Consider the following 25,555-nt stretch of genomic DNA (forward strand, 5'->3'; position numbering starts at 1 on the left):
AAAGTAGAAGCTGAATATTGAGTGTGTAAATATTAAGTGCGAAAAACGTCTGCAATTGTTGAACACCTATGAGAAATCTCCGATGGCAAAAAGAGCCATGCTGTTGAGCGGCCAGACTGTCACTTATCAGAACAATGACTTGTAAATCATTTTCAATTTACATCCCAAATCCATGCCTTCTACGCAACATTCTGAAACAATACATCAAAACGACCTCACACTTAACCCATGCTTTGAAATTAAACTAAGAATCGTACATTCAATTCTGGACTCGAAAACAAAAAAATAGATGTTGCTGCCAACACAGTGGTTCAAAAACACATTAAACCTATTTTTTAAACAAGTCCTTGAACCATGCACTAAAGTGCGAACTCAAAAGAAGGCTTTGAATCCCACATCATATTCACAATACATCATGGCTTCGAAACAATGCCTCCAACCAAACCCACTACAAACCTAGGCCTCACTACAATGCTATGAACCACATTACCAAGTTGACGTTTTGGTTTTGCCAATACTTATTTTGTATGTGTTTTTTTGTTGGTATGAAGACACGTGACACTTCCACAACTACATAGTAGTGTTTGGGAGCCGCTGGGCCCTGGGCTCTCGTTTAAGTAAAACACGAATTGTCTAAAAAGCAATTTTTTTATGTAATAACGCACATTGCACCAGTAGTCTCTTGCACTGAAGCAGACTAGTTATTGTCTGGATGTGCTCCTTGTGCAAGAGTATGTCAGAATGCCCTCACTTGCAATTCCGCCAGCCTTTTCTGATGTGGGTTGACCCTGTGCCCATGCTGAAGGAGGTGGTGGGTGGAAGCAAAATGTGAAAGAACCCACAGCAGACCAATGGATGAAAAGGGCAATCTGCAAGTCTCTGTAGATGCATGAATGGAATGGTATATATATTTTTATAAAAAACAAAAGGTCTCTGCTAATGGCAGACCAAAAAGGAGCCTCAAAATATGGCCTGGGACACTTATACCGATTCTGCAATACAGGACCTTGGACGATAACGATTCTACTTGAAAACAATACCTCAAAGCCCAAATTCAATGAAAAAATAGCCCACTCAGGTAAACATCTATTTGTACCCAGGTTCCCCATGATATAGGATTGGCCAGTCTAATGACTAAAACCACAATTTGGCAGAGTCCTGAAAATAATGCATACAGATTTACATTAACCCCACCTCAAAACAATCTCACAAACACCACAGATCTTCAAATTGGTATGATGACAGCAGTGCTGCAGAGCACTTCAAGCCCTCTTAGGGCCTGATTACAAGTTTGGCAGACGGGTTTCTCCATCACAAATGTGACAGATATCTTGTACGCCCTATTATGAGTTCCATTATGTTCCATTGGATGTAATGGAACTCGTAATAGGGCGGACGGGATATCCATCACGTTTGTGATAGATTAACCCGTCCGCCAAACTCGTAATCAGGCCGTTAATGTTTATCTTCAGCATAAAAGTACCCTGAAAACACCTGAATTCACGATGGGTACAACAAGGAAACTTCATTGTCTTGAGCTGCTTTCTTCTCCTCCGGGCCACATTTCCGGCAGATGACAGCTCTGATGCCTAAATCATCACTCACAGATCCCTCACTCTATATCTACCCTGAGACCTATGTCGAATCTCAGAAGTGACCCACAGAGACTGTCGTCTCCAATCTTTGAAGGAGCATTTACATTAACTTGTGGATGCTTTTCATCTCTCCTGAGGTCCTGTCACCTCACATGGTGCATCCCCCTCTAATTATTAATTTCTGGACAAATTGCAGTGCCGCTCACAACACCTGAAAATAACAAAAGTTGCACCACACGCCTATCCTTTGCTCCTGAAGCATTGCTAAGCCCCAATGGGTTCCTGGAGAACCTGTGGCACAGCGGAGCACCAGCGTCTCCTGTAACTCCTGCAGATATGATGTTCAGACCTAGGCAGCATAACACCAGTGATGACTTTGAAAGTATGGTTGAGACCCATGCCTCAAGACCAAAGGTTGGTTTAAGGGATGAGCTTGGTCCAGGGGCAGGCCAGCCTTACTTCCATTCTCAAGGCATCAGCTAGGAATAGAAGGCAATGGCACCTGCCATAGTTTCCTTGAGGACTCAGAATGAAACAACCACGGCCACCCACCAAACAGGCTAGATTGTCATTCTCTCTCCTTGTAAGGGACTATGTAAGTATAAGGACTGTCCCTAATTTCAAGCAGTGCTACATAATAGGCTTGAGAACCTTCTTCTGTTGAACTGAAATCATCACACTCAATTGGCAAACTGTATAAACAAAAAGAAAAATATACAACGAATCTGGTTTCCCTCAATGAAAATTCAACAGTTTACAATACATGCATGATCACCCTTAACACCGCAGACATTTAATTGATTACTAGTGACAATACAGGCTGTGAGGATCGCAAGTAAAAGAAGTCAAACAATGCTGGAAAACAGTGGACTCATACAAATTAAACATTGGGCAGCCCTGTATTCCTGGGAACATGGGTAGCTACATAAAACAAAAAGGAGAGTTGTCCCCTCGGAGGAAGTATAAGCCTATATTTCCAAGGCACGATGTGCATACAGAAACATTAATCTCTTTGAAGATACATTTTGTTGAAAAATAAAAATTGGGTTTAATTACTGTTGACCTTTATCATTGCCATGTCAGACACTGCATTCCAACAACGGGTCAATCAATCAATCAATCAGGGATTTGTAAATTGTGGCAAATCACCTTTGAAGGTCTCAAGGCGCTAGAGTTGCTAGCTGCTTCTGGGTGATCTCTTCATTCGAAGGGGGTGAGCAGGTGTTCAGGGTTAGTGTTCATGGGTGTGTGTATGCTGATGCTATAGGCGGAGAAGGGTTACGGTTTGAAGTGTTCGTAGATGGCTGAGATCTTTTTGTGGAAGAAGTCCTCCAGGGTGTCACATCATTCTTGGGAGGGGGTGATGTCATTCCTGGTGGCTGTGGGGTAGGAGAAACCCTTCACAATGGCAAAGAGCTCTTTGCAGCGGTTTGCGCTCAAATTTATGCGGTCTTCTAGGGAATTCTTTTTTGTTTCTTTAAGGAGGCGGTGGTACTGGTTGAGTGCTGCTTTGAAAGTGGCATAGTCTCCTGTCTCTTTGCCGGTGCACCATTTTCTTTCTAGTTGCCGGCAGTTGCGTTTGGTGGATTTCAGCTATGCGGTGAACCAGCTGGCTCTTCTAGTTGGTACTTTGGAATTGACTGGCTTGGTGGGGGCAATTGTGTTGGTGCATTCAGGTGCTCCAATAAGAACGGTGCAGTGAAAAGTGAATATTGAACGTGAGCAAAAGTGTGCGGCTGCTATATAGAAGAATTTGTTTAATACCATGGACTTAGCTGGTTTTAAGTCCATTACTGGTGCTGATATTCTTCTATGGCGGTTTCAAATTTGTATCCCCATTTACCTGCAAATATCCTGAGAGCAGTTTGCCCAGGAATATGAAATAGTCAGAATACATCGAGAATTCTGACTTTGGACCAACTTCTGCAATACCCAACAACAAGTCGGACACTCACTTTTCATATTACATCTGGATTCCCTATAAGTGCAAGTATCAAAAGACAGGTTCCTATATTTTGAAGAACAATAAAAATTAAGCTTCTCCGGCCTGGTGGCTTAGTGGACTAATGCATCCACTACAGGGGCCTGTGTTCGACCTCATGGTCACAGGTTCAAATCCCGGCGGGTCCACTCAGCCTTTCATCCATCTGAGGTCAATGAGTACCATTGAGTTGGGTAACAATAAACATCTGTTATTCAGCGCCTTGAGACCTATGGGTGATAAGTGTGCTTTACAAATACACATGTTATGTTATGTTAATTGGACATATATGGAGCAGTCAAAGTGCCATTTTAATCGTTAAAACAGACAGTACAAAATAAACTCAGATACAGCTCTGATCCATCCATTTCGTGGCTTACTAAAGAAGGCAACTTGCCGAAACGCGTGTAGAAAAATATAAATATTCTTTTGCCCACAAATGTGAATTGACCTTTGTTGTATCAGAAAAGTAACTTTTCATTTTGTGTTGTATTTATGCATTATATGATCACAATTTATTTTCCAACAATATCGAATATAAGGGATTTGTGAAGTGGATGCACGCATGGGTATGCGTGAGTTTGAGTAAGTCATGTGAATGAATTGCATTAATTCCATTGGAGAGAAAACATAATGATCATGTATTCTTTTTGAAATCATTATGAATAAAGAAAAAGCAATAGTTCTATCCATATAATAATAGACAGGACTTTTCCATTTGTGTATCAACATGCATGTCTCTCCTCTTGTCTAAGTATGTGTACCCTGCCTTGATTGTGTTTGTAAATAGTTACCCGAGACTCTTCTGAAATTCATTGACATTATTCCCTGCCTTGGCCAAGTTATCTTGTAGCAGGGGACCCCTTTCTTTCAAATTACTGTACCATGGACTGACATATCATTCAATTGTGTGACATGATTCACATTGAAAGTACATTATTGACAATTGCATAATTGTTAACAATCCACTGGTATAAGTGTGAATGTTTAGACCCTATTTAATACTTTTTGAGTAGGTGCACCATCAGGACAGCTGTTTTAAACTTGTGCATCTGTTGACAGCTTCTAATTAGTGTTGGCTGCTATTTTTGTTCCGATTTCTATACGCATAGATACCAGCATGCTGGTTATATTGTGCTTTGTAAGTAATAATTGCCTGAAAAGTGGAGGCCTTTTCTAAGACAAATTGTGGATTATTCCATTCCTGGTTGTTACCATTTTTGGCCCTGATGATGACACTACTCAAAAGGTGTTAACAGGGTCGAAACATCGACACTTATACCATCAGATTGTTAACAGCTATGCCAATGTCAATAATGTACTTTCAATTTAAGTTCTGTCATAAAACTGAATGATATATCAGTCTGTAGTACTGTACATGTGCTTGTATATAGCACAAACACACTTATGCTCACATTCATACGTTCATCACTATTCGTTTTTCACTGTAATGTTCTTATTGGACACCTTTTGTTGGAATTCAATGTCTGACATAACTATGATAAAGATCAACAGTAGTAAATTCCATTTTTTATTTTTCAATAGAATTTATTTTCAAAGAAATTGTAGTTTCTGTATCCATATCATGCCTTGGAAGTAAGGCTTAAGACCGCTGTCCTTTTTGTTTTAGGTAATCATTGGACAACACGTTCTGCATCGGTCTTCTCAATCTAATTCCATTCCTGTATTATATTAACAACTCATGATGGTCTCTATGGTACAAACCAACACATCTATGCCTACGGCACCAGCACCACATAACCAGAAGCATTCAATGCTAAGACAAGGCTACATCAAAAAAGCCTTATAGTTAGGACTGTCTTTGAGCAGAACTCTCCAGAAATGAGAGACCTATAAAATGTTCAAATCACCATACATTTTTCTCGCCTCCCACGCCATCCACATAGCTGACTTTACTCATTCTATACTGCACATCCTAAGAAGCAGACTCGAAGTTCCACGCTCTCCCCTGCATGCAGAACATGTGCGACAAAACATCAGCACGAGCCAACATCACAACAGATGCTTGCTGACAGCTCCTTGCCATAACTGAAGCCTGGTTTTCTGATTGGAAGCTAGGCTATCTTGACGACTTTACTTCTAAAGAATGTAGTGCCCTGATCAGAAAAAGAACATAAAAAAAAGTAGGATGAGTCGCATTTATCGAGCCATAATCTTTGCGGCTTCCTACTAGAAATGTGTCACACATTACCACCACAAACACTATCAACAGGCCTACTGGTTACAAACCTTTCTAATTTGGGCAACAAAATGATCATTATGGACACTTCAACTTCTAGTCGAAGTTCAACAGCAGAATATCATCCCCTATGTTTTATACCTTTTGAACTCCAACATAGAACTTCACCTATGAGAACCCCTCCACAATAAGGGGTACTCTCTATACTTGGTATTTTAATTAATGTGGATAAAATGCAACTGGCAGCCTCAACCACTCACTCCATACCCCCAATTGAGTATACCCCAAAAAGCAGGCAATCTGCGGCATTCATATCTAGCTTTACATTACTCCTGAACCATCGCCCAACTCGGCAATTCATCTTGCACACTGTCCACGGCCCTGCTCAGCAGACATGTGCTGAGTATAAATGGTACGAACCTCCCGAAACTCAGTCAAACCTAATGCCCCCCATCAGCAGATGGTACAGTCAGTCAAATCACTTTATTCAATCTAGCTAAAATATAGATCATATAAGTACATTACAACATGAACTACATTTCCACAGTTATTAAATTGAAAAATAAAATGAAGCACTGCTATTAACATGGGAGCTAAAACCTCACATAAGGTCCACCAAACACTCCAAGGTATCGAAATTAATACAGCATGTTGCGGTAATTTTATGATAATTAAATTCATGTTAATTCATTATATGCATAATTTCAATAAAATGGCCTTAAAAAAGTTACAAATATAATCTATTAAAAGGGTTAAGATAATCATTCGGCCCGTAATTAATAAAGATAAAATGTCAATCTAAAAATTGCTATCAGGATAAATGGGTAGGAGAATCGGTTAGATGTTTCTACCGAATAGATCTCTTAGCAGCCGCGGTTGGTAGTGGGAGTAGCTGCCAGGCGGTGACGTGGGGAGGGGGAGGGGCAGGGTGGGGGTAGTAAACTATGGATTACGGAGGTTTTTATGTAAGTACTCATATAAATAAATAAAACGAATTTCGTTGCGTGCACTGCATCGCATTTGGGGATGCAGTACATGCAACGAAATTAGTTTTATTTATTTATATGTGTACTTACCTGAAAACCTCCGTAACCCATAGTTTACTACCCCCCACCCTGCCCTTCCCCCTCCCCACGTCATCGCCCGGCAGCTACTCCGACTCCCAAACGCGGCTGTCTCTTAGTCATTATTGACAGGCATAAGTAGGATGCTACACTGTAGTATACAAAATGATCAGAGAGCATTTGAAGGAAATAAAGAGCAGGGCGGCATTGAGTAAATTTGTATTTCCGTATTAGAGGGAGGATAACTCTTTTGCAATACCCCGTATAAAATTACAAAAAAAGATAAAGTGCAGATTCGTTTTTGGAGATGTTCCATCACACGGGCAAACCGACAGCACATTTAGGGAAAAATTTCCCGTAGGATGGCCCAACATGCAGGGAATGAGGTTGAATTGAAATCTTACTAGTATAAAGCAATCGTAGGTTAGTGACGCCCTTTAGATAGAAAAAAGAATTGAATTTTGGATTTCAGGAACGACGTGCAGTTAGCTAGGTTCATAAACAAAGATTGCAAACCCAGGGCAGACAGTGTGTCTTTAATATATTGAATCCAGGCAAACTTCTGAACATGATCAAGAGTTAAGCAGTCCCTAGTTATGTTTTTGGTCATGACCACAGATTCCCTTCTCCACAGTGAGTGCCATAATAGGATCGGGGCAAGGTACACCATATCCGATATATGCGGGGCATTCAACTCTTGGTGTGTGTTAAGGTTTGAGCAACTACTAGGAAAGGCTAATAGTTTTTTGAATGAGTCTTCAATACTCTGTAGAGCATCTACATATGCTGTACCCAAAACCCTGCCCTATATGTGGCTAAAGAAATCGCTTTTCCTGAGTAGATCTTTAGAATTGTCTCCAATGGCTTGAACCCTAATTTGTTGTATAAAAGAAAATATGGCCAAAATACTTTTTTCCAGCAGAAGACATCAGTTAGCTACCATATTGGTCAATGCTATTGAATAAAACACCTACAGTGGAAAACGTTTGGTGATTTTGACTTTGTGTGGCGCTATGTAAAACAATGGTAATTGTTTGGACCATTTCCCTGAGACTAGGATAATGGTTTTAGATTCATTAACTAGGAGATCTAGAGATGACATAAATGAGATGTACTCATCAATACGATTTTGCACTACCACCCCAGTTCTAGCGATTAGGACTGCGTCATCTGCGTATAAGATAGGGGAACGCATTTGGTTCAACATAGGGACATCTATTGTAGAGTCTGCCAGAGCTGTTCCCACACCATTGGTATAAATAAAGAACAGGTAAAGGGCCAGGACACAGCTCTATCTGACTCCCCTATTGATGGGGAACCATCTTGTGCATTCCCCCTGGCTTCCATACCGCTCACTCGCCAAGGCTTGAGAGTACAGTTGACAGATGAAGGATGTAATTGCCTCATCAATATCCATCTCCTTCATAATTCTCCAAAGTTTATGATGGGAGACACAGTCAAAAGCTGCTGATAAGTCCATAAAAGCCATGTACATTTTGCCCTCTTTGGCTATTGTTTACTTGGCTGTAATCAGGTAGATGGTACAGTTGTGATCTTGCTGAAGAAGATCATCAGTGCATGTGTCTAAGAATGCTGTTTGGGACAATTGTGTACATCAGAAAAGTGGCCTAGTTAATAAACTATACACAGAAGCCAAAAAAAGTAAATATAGACAAAAAGTCCTACTTGCCTGATTGACTAAACTAACAGAAAGCTCTTCGTCCCTCTTTAAAAACTACCACACACAAAGTAAGCCTTCTTGTACCTGTATCTTACTACCCACAAAATTATCTGATCTTGCCTTCCTTCAAATGGACCACAAATGGACTATCATGTAGACCCTTGTCACCGCTGGCTCAACTATGGGAATACACTATGTAGGAACCACTGCATGCCTCCTGAAGAGACTATAGACAGTACAGAAATCAGTTGCGAGGCTCATCACCGACCTCCCCAGACAAACCCACATCACACCCCACCTCAAAAAGCTACACTGGCTTCCAATCCAGAAGAGATGGCAGTTCTTGACAAATTCTCATACCTCTTGGTCCTGTGTAGTAAGATGGTGTTAAATGTAATAAGGTCTACATGCAACTCCACAACCAAGTTGGAATCGCCCCTTCATTATCTCCAACATCACACTACCAATGAAATGCTTCTCCATTGCGCAATATGACTATCGAGTATACAGGACAGACAGTATTGCACATGACAACACATTAGCAGAAAGTGCTTGAAAGCAGGTTTGAGACTCCATAAGGTTATTGTTCACTCGAGTTATGCAAGTTACACTTGGACTTGGTTTCCTTGAGGTACAAGCAAACAGAATGCTTATAAAAATTATAGCAAAATTGAATTCCACTGGTGGAGGTTCTATTCTGAGAGAAAAGGAAAGCACTCTCGGTGAAGCATGTTGCTTAGACTAAAGACTATGCAAGCTGAATTAACTATTTATACAGTTAATGTGAAGTGACAAATACCCAAAAAGTCAGACATTATCGCTAGAAGAAATATTAAGTTGCTTTTGAAGAAGAAAGGGCTGCTCATAAGTACAACCAGCAACCTAGGATATATGAGCAGCAAAAGGAATTTTGAATTTTAGAATGAAAATTACGAGCACAATTATTTTAGGATTATCCCGAATACTTTAATAAACTTTGAGCGGCTGATGCTGAGGTTGGGTGTTCATCCAGCTTAGAAATGCAGGGATCTTTCGCCAGGATTGAGCAGAAAAAAGGCAAATACCTCTGTACTCTACATATAAAGTATTAAGTGGAGCATTTGTTGCTGATCTGTCCCTTTTAGAGATTTCAAAAAGTGCTTGCAGAGACCACCTTTGGAAAATACTGCACTTTAAAGAGAAAGAGTGTGATCGGGATATTTTATATTTGTGTGGGGTCCGGACAGTTTTTTAATGTGCGAAAATTTATTAAATTAATTTTGTAGGACATAAATATAAAGATTATAATCATTTTTACTATTTAAATGAAGTAAATTAAACTTGGGATGTGAAATGTTTTTAACTATTGCTTTTACATTTTCCATGTTGCTGTTTGCATGTTATGTGTTTATGGATCTGTCTGGCATTATTAAACTTTTCACGCTGGCCACGATTGCCTCACAAACAACTATCGGGGAGGTATGTCTCCTATGAGACATAAAGAGGAAAAATAGAGGAATTTCTCTGAAGACCAATGAAATAAGCCTCCTCCCAGGCAGCAACTATAATATGCATGAATTCAGTTCACCTATGGTTCATGAAACTACCACTGGTAAATTAGGATAATGGTAATCATAGAATGCTAGATACACACCAACTAAGGTCCTGATTACAAGAAGAGGCATTATTTATTGCCCCTGTTGAATAACAGTAGCACGGGCACGTTATTTATTGGGTGCCATAAATCACACCTATGATGAGTTTATGTAGAATAACATGCAGATTTTAGTGTTTAACGCACCAAAATCTGCTTGATACGGTAAATACCATATGTTTTCAACTGTTACATTTTGGCAGGTTTGACCTGCTGAAATTTAAAGACTGTTGAGTAATTTAACGCATCCGATAAATATTGGATGCGTTAAATAGAACCATACTCGTAATTCCATCCCATGTGTAAACAGGGGTTTACACACAGGACCAAATTAACCACCCAACTTCTAGTCAGCCCCATAGTGTGGCATGCTTCATCATCGGCTGCTCCGTCTAGCACTGGGATGCATCCTGAGAGAAGCTGAGTGTTTTGTACGGTAAAAGAGTATATCTCAAGGGAGAAGCCCAAGGGTTTAAGTCGTGTGAGAGTATGTCACTAGTTGGACACAATTTGTATTCTTGTGCCGTTGTAACAAGGTTAAAAAAAAACAAATCTCTGTGTCAGACCATGCATTTCTCAGTTGATAGGTTACAGCATCATTTACAATTTTAGTGGTCATCAGAAGTGTTTTCCACTAACTGAAAAGATACATTAGTCGATAGTTCCAGCAGTGAGAAAAGTCTGCGTTGTACTAGTCAGCTTATTACTAAACATATACTGCAGTAGCTGGTGATCCAGAGCTAGGGCGTCAATGCTGACCGCTCCAGCATGTACCACCGAGATTGTCATATACAGACAGACATACCATGAAGATGCCACAAGCCGCCATTATACAATTTCTGAAAAAAATCCAGCCTAGACGTTGTCATCCTTGACTATGTTGATACATATCTATGCGTATATCTGTAGATTTCTATATTAACCCTACCATCACGACAGGAACATGGAACATTTGGCTGGGAAACAAACTGAGAAGTGGATCTATAGCCATTTCCTCCTCTCCTGTTTAATGCCTGTCTGTGCCCACTGATCAACATCACAAATCCCTTTGGCCTCAACTCTCAAATATGTGTTGATGACCCAAAACATGTCACTCATTTCAATGGCTTAAAACTCACTGCAACATGTCGTCCCCCAATAAATGAAACAATATGTTCATGTCTTAAGATGAGCTGCACTATACGGCCTTAAAGACATTTCATGGAAATATCACCTGGGAATAGCACCAATACTGCACAATGAGGTTACAATTTAGGTACCAACCTCTCCAAGCAAATACAAATACACTGCTGATGAACTGCGGTTATCACTTCCGCATGGTTAAAAATATCACCTGCCTTCTTGTGACTTATCTTCCGGCATCTCTCACTCAGACTCTAATCCCAGTGAGACTAGATTACGCAAAGGTCTGCAACACAGACCTACCACTGTTTCAGCTCACTTTACTGCTATCAAACTACAATTCAATCTGCAGCAGCTAAAACTGAGCCAACCCGCCTTAATGAATCCGCATTCACACCAGTGAACGTGCGCAAAAAGTACAAAACCCTATCCTACCCTTAAGGCAATTCAATAAACAGGGCCAGCCTTGCTAAAATACGGAACTAATAAAATTATAAATGGGTAACAGTAAATAGAGGGGTGTTTTCTGAGGGGTTATGAGTGACAAAAAACAAGAACAAATTATGTTTGCCCCTCCTGCCTTCAAGTCAACTGCCCCTGCTTTCTACATCTACGCAGAGGACTAATGGGGTATCCATACATACATGGCCTCCGCTCCCAAAGAAAAGAAACCTGGTCTCCAGGCACCCAGCTCTGCCATACTCTGTGCCCCACCTACCTGAGCCTGTGCTCTCTGCTGTCAGGGCTGCGCTGACAGGCTCTCTGACAGAGCAGTCTGTGATTCCCCTATGATGCTTCCTCCATGATGAATCAACAGTGGCAAGCAACTTTTGTTTCCCGCTGTTGCTTCATTATACCAGGTTTAGAATCTTGCTATGTACACTAAAAGCTTCCTATGGAAGCCATACATAACCATATCCCTCAGACTGCCAAACGCTGAGCTGGTTCAAAATTCCACATATAATGAATTGGCAACTTAAAAAAAAAAACTACCTGTCCTCTGAAACTCCCCACACCGGAAAGGAAATCTCCAATCTCTGAAGACATGTCAGACAGCCCCCTTCACCGCTATCTTGACTTTATCTGAGAATACAAGGTGTTACCATAATCGGATTATTGTGGTTTGATTCCATGCCCTGGTGTGGTCTTACATCTCAGCCCTCTTACTTCCTCTCCCTTGACCTCAGCACTTCCCGCCTCCAATGTGTGCTGCTCCGGTATCAGGTGTATTTGGCGGTACTTAAAAAATTAAACACAGGCCTCAAGAGACAATTAAACATAGGACTAAAGATACAATTAAACAGGTCTCAAAACCCAAGAGTAGCCGAATACACCCTAAAGTCATTACATTCATGCTTCCAAACAGCTCATCGCTTCTCACAACCGAGGTTCACCCTTCCCTGATGAAAGGGGGCGAGAAACGTCACAAGCACCGGAGAACGGCGACGAGCATACCCCGAAGAACCTCTTCCGAATGACACCCCCTCAAGAATGACAGATGGTCCACCATACCAGCAAATGCCTGTCCGGAATGGGATGGGCGGACAGATATGAGCGACTCTGGGAGACACCTTTCGAGAAACAACGGCGAGCCACGTGAATAATAAAATTCGCATTAAATACCCATTCCTCGCTAGCTGTTGGCCCGCCCCCACCAGAGGCGGCTAGGCATGTGGAAACAACGCCACGCCGACGCCAGGCGCACGCTCGCTGCCGCTGTGCGTGATTCAGCACAACAAAAGCGTTTACCCCACCTTTTATAGGAGTGCATTCACATCCAGCATTTTATAGCGAGCGCAGAACGAAACGAATCGTCTCTCAACGCAGGAAATAACAGGTGTCGTTATCACCGAACTCTGCGCTCCTCGTGTTGATGACAATAAAGAAACCAGGATGGCAAGGCTGCGACTTGAACCTTGGCTTTGACCTGCAGGTCCGACGCAGCAAGTGCACAGAACCACCGAGTTACCGTCACAGCACTGCCTGGGCGTGCAGAGCCTATTGTCCGAACCCAGCGACAACAATAACGGTTCCCGAGGCCCCGATTTAATTCCTTCCAAATAAGCTCTCATTGCCACCATCTCATGGGCACCAGGGCCATTCGTTCAAGCCCCCCCTCGGAACTGTGAGCTTTAAGGAATATTAAAAACCACCATTAGCCACACAGAATGTTTGTTTACTCAGCCTGTTTTTTTAAAAAAATGGTATCAAGCTCTCAAAAAGACTACATTACAATAAGCAGAATACAGTAAATAGATATATTTGCTAGAGAAACATGGGATGGTATTACGACTATGAGTAGTAAATTCGAAATGTCAGTGCAACGTAAACATCTACAGGGCACACTGTGGGCAGCCCCATGAAAAGTCTAATGGAATTCAGGTGCATCTTTTACCTGCTTCCTGATGCCAATAATTGGTCTAATGTTGCCTGTGTATCTAATTAACTAGCAGAACTCCCCGGGCCACCTCTGCTTGTACCCAGGGTCCAGTAATGCAGCCGATGTCTGGAAACCCATTATTTTCCAAGCGGGTTCAGTCGCCGCATCGGATAACTGGCCAACTGGAATTCCCACCAGGCTTGGCAACGGAGATGAGAATAAGATAAAATGGCAGTGAAAAATAAACAGAGAGTGACGCTGGCGAGGACTCCTCGTTAGCCGCAGGCCTCTTTCAGTAATGGACATGCGATGGGGTTTTATCCCAAGCAGAAATCCATTTTGACCAGTTAACAAACGCGAGCCCCTGGAGCCAGCTGCAGCGCGTGCGTGTTTTCGGACATCACTCGCGTGCTTGCGGCCAAGCCAAAACAGGGGGCATTCTAGAGGCGAGGGCACCCCACCCCCATCCAGCGTGCACGGCTAAGAGCCCAGATGAGACGAATGAATGGTGAGAGGAACCAGTTCCAAAAGGCAACAGGGGCGCAGCGGATTCATTTACAGCCCGATACCCCGCGGGCTCCACCGCTAAAGAACGAGCGGGGATTTGAGCAGAGCTGCCTCCTGACAATAGGTTTCTAGCCAGCACCGCCACCTACAAGGGGCGCCCTGGGAGGGCGTTCTCCGTCAGACGGGGGCTGGGGCGTCATGGGTGCTGGGTGCCACCTACCTTCCGGGGGCTGAAGACCCTCTCCGGGCGCCAGCGACGCTTCTCTGTAGACAATGGGGCCAGGTCCTCATGCAGCGGAGCAGCAGCACCTCCAGGGAGGGAAAGCGCCAACGCCGATGAGGGATAGCTTCCCGGCGTTGTGTCGAATTCCCCGAAGCAACCAAGACGCAGATTTCACACACCCCCAAAAAATCCAGGTTAGATGTGCCTTCGGGCCCTGGAAGGATGTAGCTGTCCACAGAGGGAGAGACGCACACCGACCGACCAACCGAGGGAGATTCACGCTTTTTTTCTGAATCAGATGTCACAGCTGCTGGCGGGAGGGAGGGGAGTAGGGAGGGAGATGGGTAATGGAGGAGGGCTTATGTGCGCGGATCGGGGAAAAGAGAGGGAATGAATGGAAAAAGCAATATAGGCGACAGCGGGCCGTGCTACGGGAGAGCAGCCCTCGGTGCGGGGCCACCCTGCGGTTTAATCCGCATTCACTTCAGATCAGACCAGAGCACGCAGGGTATAGGTGAGTATCCCCGTCTGGTATCCCAACGGGTTAATGCACCTGCTGCACAGGTCTATGTGTAAACTGAGAGCTTCTGCTCTAAGGGGCAGTAAGAGTAAGAGTATGGGTTAATGCTCCTGCTGCAAAGATCACTATGTGTAAAACGGGAGAGGTGTGGGAACATGTCACAGAGAAAATGTCATTACAAATAAATGAGCAGATTAAGGGTACTGCTGCAGCTAACCGCGATGGGAAGGCACTTCAAATTCAAATTTGTGGTAGATTATTAACAATACATTTAATTGTAAAACAAGTTTAGGAATGCATACACTTCAAATTATTCAACAATAATTTCATATAATCAATGGTCAGAAGTCAATAATTAGATTCTGACCCATGAAATAGAACTCAATTGTGAGAATCAAGCCCCAGACATTCATTCTACAATTTAGGAATTACACCAGTACATGATTTGAAATGAACATTTCCTTTTGGAAACAGGACAACCTTAGTAGAAAACTAAAACTAAAATATCTAGGTTTTCAAGATATCGAGTAATATATGTACAGCAACATGGATTAAAAAGCCGCCTCTCACAGTTTATCCAGATTTCTTAGAACATATTAGGTGATATGACATGCTTGCACTTAGTGTCAGATCGATTCATCTTTTAGGTTAGACAGAGTTAAATCCTTCGTTGTGAGGAGCCTAGTTCACCAGGAGGTCTGCTGCTGAATCAAAACTCACCTCCATTCCTCGCCGCACCCGCTCCGCGGGTGCCGCTTCGCTGTGTGGGGACAGAGTCAGCTGAATCCGCCTGAAGGAGTGGTGGTCTGTGGCCTCAGGTTGCATCAGGGCTGCGAGCGTTTTACCAGGGACTGCATCTCCCAGGAGTCCCTGCTCGACCGACACCTAACACCTGGTCCGCTCTCCCTGTTGCTCCGCCCACGGCCCGCCCAAGGCGATTTCAAACACCTGCTTGCCCTGCTATTGTGGCATCACTTGCCAAAACCTTCGTTGTGAGGAGCCTAGTTCACCAGGAGGTCTGCTGCTGAATCAAAACTCACCTCCATTCCTCGCCGCACCCGCTCCGCGGGTGCCGCTTCGCTGTGTGGGGACAGAGTCAGCTGAATCTGCCTGAAGGAGTGGTGGTCTGTGGCCTCAGGTTGCATCAGGGCTGCGAGCGTTTTACCAGGGACTGCATCTCCCAGGAGTCCCTGCTTGACCGACACCTAACACCTGGTCCGCTCTCCCTGTTGCTCCGCCCACGGCCCCTAACCCCGCCCTATATAATCAATCTAGCTCTCCACTGCGCGGGAGCGCGCTGGAGCGCCCGGGGCTAAGCCCGGGCAAAGGGCGGACCGTTTGAGGCCATTAGAGAACGGAAGAGACCGGGACCGGGCTACCCCCCTTGGTGTTTGAGCGGTCGACCGATCCGCACGGTGATACTGGGGATAATGATCGCCAGTGAGACTCGTAGCAAAACCACGCTGGCTCCTGGACCGGCCAAAGGTACTTTGGACACATATTTCACCAAAGCTGGCTCCCTGTTAATTGATGAAATCACTGTCCTAGAAAGACGTATCTCACAAGAAATCGAGTGGGTTAGGAGACCATCCATGGGAACGATAGCACAGGCACGGACCCCAGAGAATAGACTTGAATGTATACTTTCAGTCACTGGAGAAATTGGGGAAACTGGGGAATACACCCTACCCCCTATTTCGGCCATTGAGGAAGATAATACCCCTGTCACTGATAAAGAAAGCCGTGCAGCACAGGGACAACGGGAGGGAGCTATTTCAAAGAGGAAAAGAGGGGCTCATAATCCAGGGGGACGTAAGGCTAAACTTGCGAAGCATAACCAGGGAGCTGGGAATAATACGAGAGATGTACCCACAATAAATTGTTCCGTGCAAGACAAACCCCATGAGGCATCTGCTACAAATCCAGATCCGCACCTAACATATCTAGAGAACCCCTGCCCTAGCACAAATACAGAGGAGGACTTAACCTTACATAATATGGGCGCTCTTATGAGGGCTTTATTAAGCCCCTTTGAGGCTCGTCTGATAAAGATTGAGGCAAGATTAGTGACTATAGAAAAAGCTACTGTTAAACTAGTTGACACACTCAAGTCCGGTAATAGGGCAGATATGGGTAGAGGGGGAACCATGACTAAGGAGGCCACACTTGTACTCCCCCCCCCCTAGAGGGAGCAAATCCACAAGTGAAATCCCCACAATCGCAGCCGGTGGTCACACGTCCGGTAGCCTCACTGTCCACCGTGGGGATACCTTCCATTGCTCTGGTAGAGACCAAAAGTACACCCACACAACTTCTCCCCCCGAAAACCAAAAGGCCTAGGCCGGTGCATCTACCCCCAGAGGCAGCCCCTTACACAGTCATCTTAGCAGGGGTGCCAGAGCTTAAGCAGGATTCTAAAGAACCTGTTGCTGCACTAAGAAACAAGGTTGTTAATTGACTTACCACTAATAGACCTCTCCCGCGAGGAGTATCTGCTGAGGTACTCATGGTAAGAAGGGTTCCATGGCTGGGCAACTCAAGAAAAACCATTAATGGTGATTGTGTGCTGATTAACTTTAGGGAACCTAGGTCAGTTTCTCACATATGCTCTTGGCCGCATTATGACCAAGGAACATCTATCCAGCCGCTACCATTGTCATTCTTTTATCCACCGCAGACTTTCGGGGGTGAGGGGGATGGATGGCAAACTGTTCCTAGGAGGGGTAGGGGATGGGGTGCTAGAGAGTGTGGGGATCCTTACTCTCATGGTGTCCAGCAGCCTGTTTATTTTCCGACATTTAACAGGTTTAGTTCGCTGGACATGGTGGATTGACAACACAAGGAGAGTGGAGGGGTGGCCACCAGTTCATCTAAGGGTCCCAAGAGGAGAAATGATACCCCAGTTGGTCTAACGTCAAACTCCCCCAAGGTAGCTCAGTCTGAGGCGCTTAGTGTTGTTAAGGACCCCGAGTCATGGACAATAGTCCCCCCACCTAGTATTAACGTTCCTATAGCTGATAGGAAGGAACCCCGACAAAACATCAGATCTATGGCCACCCTGGGTGAAAATACCCCCACAGTTCCCTATGAAATAAGCAGCCCTCCACATCTAAAGATACTGTCTTGGAACGTGGCCGGTCTGGGGAACAAGCTGGATTCCCCAGAATGGGCCTCCTTTGTGGAAGGTAATGATATCTGTATGTTCCAAGAAACCTGGGCGAGAGAGGAGTACTCTCGCCCAGGTTTCGCAGCATTCTCAGTGGCAGCTAGGTGGGGGGGTCGTGGGCGGCCATCGGGAGGCCTTATCATCTGGGTGGCAACTGATCTGGGGTGCTCTGCTACACGAATCCTCGCCCATTCAGAGGACATCCTCGGCGTGATACTGGAATGGTCAAATTCTTCCAGGCTCGCCCTGGTCAATGTCTATTCAAGGCCGGTTAATATCACCCAAGAATCGAGGGCGATGGATGAACTCTCAGCCTTTCTCGATAGCATTTCCCCGGACATACCCTTCATGGTGGGGGGAGATCTGAATTCACAATTTGAGCCTCTACCGGGCTTAGTGGATGGACCCTCTCGAGACGAGGACGCCGTTTGGTTGGTTCCTCCCACATATGCTATCCCACATAGAGCTTGGACACCCCTTGTGGTCCAGGTCACTGCCCTAACACTTAAGCATGGTTTGCGGGCCTGTAATGGCCGTGTAAACTCTGATATCCCTCCAAAGTGGACGTATAATAAACAGGGTAGGGAATCAAGAATAGATTATATCTTGGTCCAACTCTCCCAGTGGTCGCTAATCATTGACTTTAAGGTAATTACAAGGGAGGACAGCGACCACAATGCGCTCCAGTTACAATATAAGATCCCGGGTCTAGTGGGAAGAAAGGTCATGGTAGGTTCTGCGTCCACGGGGTTGGTCCTTACGTCTAACAGAAGGAGAATTAGATGGGAAAAGCTTGCCACTAATCAAGGGAAAGTCGCAGAATTATACTCCAGGGTAATCCCCATTTTGGAGGTAGTGTGTACTTTAATGGGAAATTCTATCGCCAAAGACACTTATGAGTTATTGCGTTTGGCGCACGATGACTTGATAAAGTCTCTGGCTGAAGTCCTCTTCTGTCCACTTAAGAGGGGGGGGGGCACTAATCGCCAGACCTGGTATAATGTTGCTTGCCGTAAGGCGAAATCAGACCTTTTAATCGCCATTAAGGAAGGCAATAGCCAAGTTGAGATCAAGGCTAGGAGGAGGGAGTATAAGCGATTGATTTTTAACGCTAAGATTGAGTGGGATCAGGAGAAGTGGGAGGACCTTACTAAATCATTAGCCAATAGGGACTCCTGCAAATTCTGGAGAATTGTAAATACTGGCTCAGAAGATCTTCCATCGGCTATAGAACCTAACATCTCAGCTGAAGCCTGGAAGGAGCATTTCTGGTCCCTTTATAGGGTGGAGGCTGGGGTCCCCGGTGAATTACCACCCACTGTTACACCATGTCATTCTGGAGACCATTTTACGGTGACTGAAATTAGAGCAGCAATTTCTGCCTTACCCCTTGGCAAGGCTCCGGGTTTGGATGGCCTCCCCGGGGATCTCTTTAAACAGGAACCAGATGTTTGGGCACCATATCTATTGTCTATGTTTAATGCTATTCTGGGGGGCATGGAGGTGCCTAGTACTTGGCTGGGCGCAGAGATTGTGCCGGTCTTTAAAAAGGGGTCACCTCTGCTCCCAGCCAACTACAGGCCCATTAGCCTTATAGATGTCTCCCAGAAGTTGTTTGGTAGGCTGATTCTTCATCGCCTCCAAACTTGGATTGATGACTTTTCCATCCTTAGCCCCTATCAGGCAGGATTTAGGAAGGGGGTTTCGACTACGGACCAGGTGTTCCGCTTGAACCTTATTTACTGGAAGACCGCAATAATCGAGGGTGGCAGCTTGTACACGGTTTTCGTGGACCTGCGTGCTGCCTTCGACTTAGTCCCAAGAGCAAGACTCTGGTCCGTCTTGGCGGACCTGGCCATACCGCAAGATATCCTTTCCATTTTGATAAGACTGCACATGGGAAATTTTGCACGTGTGAGGTGCGGTAGGAATGGGGTACTTACGGATAGATTTCCGGTTGACAGGGGGGTAAGACAGGGCTGTGTCCTCGCTCCGACCCTGTTTTGCCTCTTTGTCAACGGGGTTATCGACCACCTGCTGAGGGTGGCCGACTCCGACGCACCAAAACTCAATGGCAGCAGGGTGCCCGCTATTATGTTTGCGGATGACACCCTGCTGCTGTCTAAGTCCCCCATGGGAATTCAACGAATTTTAGATGGATTTTCGACCTTTTGTACTGAGCGGGGTCTAGAGATCAATGCAATGAAGACGAAATACATGATTCTCAACCCCCCAAATTCCACCCGGCCTAATCCCATCATAGGCACTCAGAAGTTGGAGAGAGTATGTACATTTGAGTATTTGGGAGTCACCATTAATCAAACAATGTCCTGGGACACCCATCGTAACAAGGCCAATTTGAGACTTGTTCAATTAACTGTAGGTATCTGTAGGTTGAGGAATACTTCGTCCTTTAAACCTTTGACCCCAGCCCTACAAATTTATAAAATGCAAGCGCGTGGGGCAGTAGTATACGGCGGGGAACTGTGGGGCCCCACCTCTACACAGAACTTACTAGTCACTGAAAACAATTTTATTAGGCAGCTGGCAGCCCTTCCAACAAGTACACCTCTTTTGCCGTTGAGGCTGGACCTGGGATTGAGACCCATTAGTGAAGAGCTGGCACTCAAACCGCTGACTTTCTGGCGTCGATTGTGGGCTAGGCCAGAACTTGCAACATATAGGTCTGAACTACAAGAGATTTTAACTCTGCCAAAAGCCGCTCTTATCCCATGGTTATCCTATGTGAAAAAGACATGTGAGAATCTGGGACGGCCGGAGCTTTGGCGAAACCCAGGGAGTGCGTGCTGTAGGATCCCTAGGAAACTCCTGGTAAAGGAATTTTATGAATTTAAATTATCAAAACTTATAGGGGCTACAAAGGAGGGGTCTCTTACTAACTTATTTATTAAAATGAAAGATGTGTACCACCAAGAGAGTGTTCTTGACAATATCAGCCCGGTCTTCACCAGAAAATTGTTCCTTCAGTGGAGACATAGCTCACTCCCACTTGGGTCATTTACAAAGCAGTGGCCCAATCCCCCCTCATCAGAGCAATGCTCACTATGCACCCAAACCCGGGAGGATGACCTACATATGATCTTTTTCTGTAAAGCATACTGTAGACCCAGAAATTATTGGCTTGTTCCCCTTCTTAAGAACCTGGGTCTTATGCATTATCTACATGCCTACAGAGTGTTAAAAACAGATCTTTCGCCCCCAGTTGTGTTTGCGGTAGCTACATTTTTAAGAGCAATGTGGCACATTCGAGCAAGACATATAAAGCAGGTTGAGGCTGGGGATAATAGAACTATTGAATGAATTGTATTTTGCACCATGTTGTTATTTATGCTCCTTCTCAAAATGTCATGTGCTTTATATTCGAATGTTAACTCTATTTTAAATGTTTTTATTGTTGTATATCTTTTATGATCTAAAACGGTCGAAATAAAGATTATAAAGAAAGAAATCCTTAAATGTACTTATATAACCACCGATCTGCTAGTATATCCCCGCCTAGAAGGTGACATAAAAAAGTAAAACAGTTCGGTGGATCAGAAGCCCGCTACAGATACCCCCTTGGGTCACGTTTGTAACCCAGTGAGATGCCACTGTGAGTGAACCTGGCTGATGCAGATTGGCATGTAATTTGCAAACCGATGGGTCAAATTCCAGTAAAACAGTGTGTCAATGCACCTGCTGCAGAGAATTCTGTGTAATCTGCAAGTCTTAGATTTGTGTTCTGGTTGGTCTGGAATATCCTTTTTTTCAGATTGTGCTAGAAGAGGAAACGTTTGCTCTGGGATTCCCTTAAAATAGGTGTGCCAGAAAGTGGGTGGAGTTCTGAGGAGCAGAGCCAATGAACGTCTTCGCTTATGCATTTAGTTTTTTTTATAGCAAACTCTGCCCAACAGAAATAAGAAACAAGGAAAAATGTGAAAGTGAAGCTTTTTTAATGTCATTTTAGTAACAAAACAAGGGCCTATACTAAATCCAGAGCTATATGTTTCATTATAAAAACATTTTTAAAATGTGTTAGTCTAAAACACTAATTTAAAGAATAAGGGTTATACAAAACTTGCACAGCATCGACTGAAGCCCAAAATGTCCTATTTTTTAGAAATGGTCGATGTATAGATACACCTGCGCCTGTTCCTAATGATTCGGATGCAATTCGAAATTATTCTAATACTTGCTTAGTAAACCAGTTAGTTGTAATTAAACAAATAACAAAGATATTATTTTGTTATCCTTGGCCCAATAAATGCAAGGGCAATGGGAATATGCTGTAATGGAAGGTCAAATCATGCACCAAGAAACTATATGTAAAAAAAGTTATGCGGAATAATGTGGCACATTTTATGTCAGTATTTTTCTGCTATTTTGTAATTTTAACACACATGCTGTCATCCGAGTAAAGATACACCTCATTAGTACCAATTTACCATTTGAATATCGCAATGAGCAAGTAAGATGCGACCAGTTAGCCATTGCAACAGGCCTGCTCTGTGTGGTACCACTACAAGTGTCACTGGTTTCTTTTTTTCAGTAACTATGAACCATTGAGATAAAAATATTTTTATAATCTGCAAATTAGTTAGCATTTAATTAATTATGCAGCAGGTGCAGAGCTTCACAATCATTGTGCTCATTTTATGTGTACTCCTGCTTGGAGCCAGCATAATTGCTACGTGCGAGCCCGTTCTTATGCAAGGAGCAAGACCTCTGACCTCCTGGTCAGAATACTGCTCTCCCCTCCCACAGTTCCACCAAAGAGTGTCTAACTCCTGCACTGCTCAGGTTGGTGTTCGAGGCTTGCTGCCTCCTGTTCAGGCTCTGCTCTGCCCTCCCCTCCCCTCTGCTCATGTGCATGTTCTTCACTGTGCCTGTTCTTCACTTGTTTCCCAGTTGCCTTTTTTGCTTTTGGCTCTCTTCTGTGTTTACTGTATTGCCTTGCCTTGTACTCTATTTACTTGTATTGCCTTGCCTTATTCGTTGCCTAATTCTGTAACCTTCATTTCACACTTTTCCGCTGCTGCTGGCCCTGCGGCCCCTCCCCATCCCGCATGTTTCCGCTCCCGCCTTCCAGCTGATCTCCCTCCCCCGACCTCTACTTAATGGGGGCTGCTACGTGGCTGCACTGCTGGCGCGCCAATGGAAAGCACGTCTGCGCCTGTCCGCGACCTGACCGACTGCGACCAGCGCCAGGAACCCTGGACCTCTGACCCACCAGCGCTACAGGTCCTCAGCCCTCCACGCACTCAACACAGGCCAGAACAACAACTGCAAGCGTTCTTCGCCGATCGACACCCATGGACCCTTCACCTGCCGCCACTCCTTCACCACAGATATGTAGCAGAAATCTGGGACCTCCACCAGCCCCGATGTCCCCTTCTTCACAGAAACCTGGACGAATGCTGACCTGGGACCAGACATCACGATCGCGATCCCCGAAGGATACAACATCACCCGAAAGGACTGCCTCAACCGCCCCGGAGGAGGCATCACTATCGCCCACAAATCCTACCTCCGACTGAGCACCCACACTGACGAGCCCGCAAACCTGATGGAATACCTACACTTCAAGATACAGACCAACCTGACCACCACCCTCTATGGCATCCTCATCTACAGAGCCCCCAGACCCGCACACCTTTCACCGACTCCATCACTGACATCATCACCCCGCAAGCCATCACCTCCACCAACTACACCTTGCTGGGAGACCTCAAACTCCACCTCCACAAACTCCAAGACCACAACTCCACTCCTGGGCATCCTCCTTAACATCAGACTGAATCAGATTGTATCAGAACCCATGCACTCAGCAGGACCCATCCTCGACCTCATCTTCACAGCGGGAAACTCTATCACCTTCAGCCACACCTCTGAACTCCCATGGACAGACCATCGTTGCATCCACTTCACCTTCAAAACAACCATCACCCTCAAACCTCCACACCAGCTCCTACGCAGAAACTGGAACAAGATCTCAAACACACCAACTCACAGCCTCCCTCAGCAGCTCCACTCCAACCACCACAGACGACGACCCAAACACCGCAGCCCGAAACCCTGCACCAATGGATCACCGACTGAGTCAACACCATAGCCCCCCTCAAGAAAACCACCAACACACACGCCAAGAGAGCTAGCTGGTTCTCCAGCGAACTCTGAGAATCCTCACAAACCTGCAGACGCCTCCAAAAAATCTGGAGAAACTCTAAAACAACAGTACTTCAAAGCAGCCACCACTGCCCACCACCAGCTCATCAGAAACACAAGGAAGAAAGCACTTCAGGACAGAATCTCGACCTACACGCACAACAGCCAGGAACTTTTCAGCATCATCAGAGTTTGCCCAGTCCAACAGTCAGAGTACAGACATCCCCCTCCCAGGACCTCTGCAACAAACACAGCCCCTACTTGCACCATAAAATCAAGACCATCTACGACAACTTTGATGATGAAAACCAACCAGCGGAACCCACACCCCCACACCACCCCACTCCAGACACCACGCAGCCAACACTTGACAGCTGGACCGCCCTCAGCACCGAAGACACCCTGAAGACAATGAAGTCAATCCACTCCAGGGCCCTAATGGAACCCTGCCCCCCTCACATCTACAACAAAGTCGCCAACATCACCGCCACTGAGCTTTGCCGAACCATCAACCGCTACCTCGAGACCGCCTCCTTCCCCGATGACTGGAAACAGGCCGACCTCAGACCCATCTCTCTACTCCTGTTTCTGGCTAAGGTAATCGAAAAAGCTGTCAACAGCCAGCTCGCCTCCTTCATTGAAGAAAACAACATCCTTGACACCTCCTTATATGGCATTAGGAAAAACCACAGCACCAAAACCGCCCTCCTCGCCGCAACAGACGACATCCGCTCCCTCCTCGACAGAGGGGCAGCTGTGGCCCTCATCCTCCTGGACCTCTCTGCAGGCTTCGACACAGTCAGACACCGCACCCTAGCAAGCAGACTTAACGACGCAGGGATCCATGACAAGGCCCTCGACTGGATCCGCTCATTCCTCTCCGGCAGAACGCAGCATGTCAGACTCCCACCCTTTCCTCTCAGATCCCACACTGATCACCTGCGGAGTCCGCCAAGGATCCTCCATCAGCCCCACCCAGTTCAACATCTACATGGCCCCGCTCACCCCCATCGTCAGATCCCACGGACTCAACATTGTATACTACGCAGACGACACGCAACTCATCCTCTCCCTATCCAACAAACCCGACACTTCCAAACAGAACTTTCAAGAAGGAATGGAAGCAGTCCCAAATGGTTGAAGATCAGCTGCCTACAACTCAACACGGATTAAACCGAAGCGCTCATCATGGGCCCACACCCCAATGCCTGGAACGACACCTGGTAGCCACCCGCCCTTGGGAACCCACCCAGCCCCACGGACCATGCACGCAACCTCGAAATCATCCTGGTCTCTGAACTCAAAATGGACTGACAAA

At 45.1% G+C, this 25,555-nt stretch overlaps 2 protein-coding genes across 3 annotated transcripts in view; both read right to left on the reverse strand.

Moving 5' to 3' along the window:
* The window catches only part of SPTBN2 (spectrin beta, non-erythrocytic 2), a 935,599-nt gene extending 920,914 nt beyond the window's left edge, over nucleotides 1-14,685 (reverse strand). For both annotated transcript variants that reach the window (XM_085625501.1, XM_085625502.1), the window contains exon 1: nucleotides 14,384-14,685. The gene's annotated coding sequence lies outside the window, so the exon portion shown is untranslated. The remainder of the gene's footprint in view (nucleotides 1-14,383) is intronic.
* Nucleotides 1-25,555, reverse strand: part of LOC146798226 (uncharacterized) — a 1,134,427-nt gene that overhangs the window by 84,614 nt on the left and 1,024,258 nt on the right. The gene's annotated exons all lie outside the window — the stretch shown is intronic.

The sequence above is a fragment of the Triturus cristatus genome, chromosome 9 (assembly GCF_964204655.1).
Source record: "Triturus cristatus chromosome 9, aTriCri1.1, whole genome shotgun sequence".
Classification (NCBI taxonomy): Eukaryota; Metazoa; Chordata; class Amphibia; order Caudata; family Salamandridae; genus Triturus; species Triturus cristatus.